The sequence below is a fragment of the Felis catus genome, chromosome A2 (assembly GCF_018350175.1).
Source record: "Felis catus isolate Fca126 chromosome A2, F.catus_Fca126_mat1.0, whole genome shotgun sequence".
Taxonomy (NCBI): domain Eukaryota; kingdom Metazoa; phylum Chordata; class Mammalia; order Carnivora; family Felidae; genus Felis; species Felis catus.
In genome coordinates, this window is record NC_058369.1 from 53632929 (window position 1) to 53636988 (window position 4060).

The window sequence follows — 4060 nt, forward strand, 5'->3', positions numbered from 1 at the left end:
GTTTGAACCTAAAAAACAGCTTCAAAATGTATAACTCAAATAATGACCAAACTTAAAGAAGAAAAGACAATTCCACAGTGGGGTAATACTAGAAATGAATATGAATCAATAAGAAAAAGATAACTAGAAAATCCTCAGTAGTTTAGAAATTAAATTACACACTTCTAAATAACTTATGGGTCAAGGAATAAACCATGGAAATTAGAAAGTTATTTCAACCAAATGGTAAGGAAAAGATGACATAAAAACTAGTGGAACACTACTAAAAGTTGCTTAGAGGGAATATTATAGCTTTAAATACATAAAAAAGAAGAACTTTTGAAAATTTGTAATCTAAACTTCCATCTGAAGAAGGTAGAAAATGAGTAATTTGAATGCAAAGAACACAGAAAAAGGAAATAGTCAAGATATAAGCAGAAATCAGTGAAATAGAAAACACATGTACAATAGTCAAAATGAACAAGGCCAAAAGTTTGCTTATTGAAAAGATTAACAAAATTGGTAAATAGTCTGATTTTTAAGAGATAAAACATGAATAGTAATATCAATAGTGAAAAGGCGACATTATTACAGATCCAATGGACACTTTAAAAAAGAAGATATGGGGCGCCTGGGTGGCGCAGTCGGTTAAGCGTCCGACTTCAGCCAGGTCACGATCTCGCGGTCTGTGAGTTCGAGCCCCGCGTCAGGCTCTGGGCTGATGGCTCAGAGCCTGGAGCCTGTTTCCGATTCTGTGTCTCCCTCTCTCTCTGCCCCTCCCCCATTCATGCTCTGTCTCTCTCTGTCCCAAAAATAAATAAACGTTGAAAAAAAAATTAAAAAAAAAAGAAGATATGAACAACTCCATGACAATAAATTCAACAATTTAGATGAAATGGACTAATTTATTTGGGGGCAGAGGGAAGAGAACTTTCCAAACCTGCCACACAAAGAGAAAATCTGGAGTCCTATATGTAATACAGCAATTAAATCTTTAATTAAAAACCTTCCTATAAACTGAGGAGATAGCTTCAGTAGTAAATTTTTCCAAATATTAAAGGAAAAAGTTAAAAATTACATTACACAGACTTTTCTAGAGATGAGAAAAGAGTGAGGTATCCAAATTCATTTTATGCTTAGTTCAAATATCAAAACCTCACATGGACATTACTGGAAAGGAACACTACAGACCAACACACCTAAACACAATATTATTATCTCTCAACACACCTAAACACAATATTATAAATAAATAATAAATAAATAAACAAAATCTGATGATTTAAAGAAGGAATAATATGCCAAGGGGGGTATGTCTGAGGAATTCAAGGTTGGTTTAACATTTAAAAAATCAATCAATATAATTTAACACATTAAGAGAAGAAAGGATAAAACAATATGGTTTTCTCAATAGATTGGGGGAAAAAAGGATTTGATTTAAAAAACAGACATGATTAAAAAAAAAACAAACTTTAAGAAAACTCGAAAGAGAAAGAACTTCCTTAATTTGATAATGGCTTCAAAACCCTTAGGCTAACATTTTAATTAATAGTGAAATATTAAATACTTTCCCAGAATTCAGGAAAAGGATAAAGATGTCCACTATTACCTCTTCTATTTAAAATTACACTGAAGGTGTACCAAGTGCACTCAGTGGTGCACTAAAGGCAAAAACAAAACAGAACAAAACAAAAAAACAAGATATAAAGATTGAAAATTGTTATTATTTGCTGATGGCATCATTGTGTGTGTAGAAAATCCAAAACAATGAACAAACAGCCCAGTAAAATTAATACATGAATTTACCATGGAGAAAGCAACAAATGATTAGGACATTTTAAAAAATACCTTTTACAATAGTATAAAAAAAATTCGTCTAGATACCTAGGAGTAAATCTAATAAAGGTTGTTGAATACTTATACACTGAAAACTATAAATTTTCCAATATACTCCCTATATTTCTGAAAGAATTTCAGAAGTTCCAAGTAATTGGAAGTATATGCCGTGTTTATTAATTGGAAGATTTACTATTTTTACAGCAAAGTAAAATAACATATGGCTATATACAATAGTACAGATAGATCAAATAGACATAATATTGGTCAAAAGAAGACACGACAAAAGAGTACATATTGAATTATACCATTTATATCAAGGGCAAGAACAATTAAAACTAATTTGTGTGATAGGTGAGAACAGTTACCTTTAGGAGGTATTGACTGGGAAGGGGCATAAGTGAGCCGTCTAGGGTATAGATAATGTTCTTCATCTTGATCTAGTGATGAATTCATGAGTGTATACCCATGATAAAAAAATTCATAGAGGCATAGGTGTGTTTTGTACATTTTAGTCTGTTATATCTCAATGTTTAAAATTTTTAAAAAGAAAAAATTTTTTAAAGCAATGGGAAACCATTGAAGGGGCTAAAGGTGAGTGACATGATCCTATTTATGTTTTAAAAAATATGTTTTGGGTGATAACTTACTGGGAGAGGGTAGGAGCAGAAGGAGGAAAAGCAGGTAAGAGGCTATGGCACAGGTCTAGACAAGAAATAATGGTTGCTTGGACTGGAACTGTTATGCCCACAATTCGTGATCCCCAAAGACCACCAGGGAGCCGAGTCCGATGCAAAAGCAAAGAGCCTTTATTCACCTAGCTCGAGCTCAATCCCCTACCTACACCGACACAGCGGTGAGATACTGGGGAGAAGAGCGAGTTTCAAAAGAACAAAGGTTTTATTGGGGCCTGGGGCAGTTGGTGAGGTAATGGCTGTGGCCTCAGCCGATTGGCTGGGGAAGGGTCCGAGTCCTGTTAGGCAGGTGAGCGGGAGGTTACTCAAGGGGAGGAGGCGTGGTCAAGGTGAAGGACACAGAACAAGATGGAGTGGGGGAGGGGGGGCATAGGCCCGCCCTTTCAGAACCATGAGGATGGAAATGGAGAGAGTGATGTGTAGAACAAAAGCAAAAGAAAAAAATTAAATTTCCTTACAACTTACAGCCCATTTACAAGTTGAGATAGGCCAAGAGACGTTCCTCTAGGAACTCAACTGCCTTGATGTTAATACTTTGCAAAGGGCAAAAGGCCATCTTAGCTTAACATTATCCCGCTCCTCCAGGATCCTGTGAGTCTCCTTTAACATCTAAATATTCCTTTGGAAACTTCCTTTATTTCTACCCCCCAAGGTATATGTTAGCAATCATCCTCCAAACGTATGGCCCACTGATACACATCCAAAAGGTGTCATGACTAAGGTTTTACTAGACAGAAGTAAATGACCTTTTCCTCATAGCTAGCCCCTCAAGGTCCTGGAAACCTTGCTTCCAAATTCCTTAGACACTTACACTATCCCTAACTCCCTCCTAACTTGAAGGTACATAGTCACTCCTCATGATCCTCGAGCAGCTCTTTCTGCCCATGGGTCCTGTCCCCAAGCTTTAATAAAACCACCCTTTTTGCACCAAAGATGTCTCAAGAATTCTTTCTTGACCATTCACTCCGGAAACCCCAACATGTCCACATCAAGAAGATGCACTGGAGAGAGGTGTGGGAGCAGGATCTGCAGATACAGAGAACCAGAGGAAAGTGTCACAAATATCTTTTGGGGTTTCCACCATAGGAAACGGAAGACGAAAAGCTGGGGGCGGGGTGGGGGGAGCGGAATGGAAAACCTGGGGTGGGAGTAGATATCTTGGAAAAGAGCAAATGGGAGGGAGCTAAGGAATTCCTTAAGTGGGAGTCGAGGTCTGGCCTGGCGGGAACAGTCGAGGCAGGGCCTGAGATGGGGGTCTAGGGAGTGCAAGTTTGGGTTCTAAGGCATATTTGTAATTTACGCGCGCATTGGAGGGGTGGGAGCTTGGCCTCCTGAGGTGTAAGGCGTTTCTAAGGACCCGACACAGGGCAAGCCGGTAGAAACCGACAACAGGAATAAGACTGGGAAGAGTAGGCCCCCAACCAGGCCCGCTTGGGGACCGGGAGGCTCGCAAATGCCTGACCCCGAGCTCTTGGATGGGAAGTCGCCCAGCCTCAGCCCTCAGGCGGAACCAATTATGACGGCGGTGAGGTTTCCGGCCGGCGCTACAG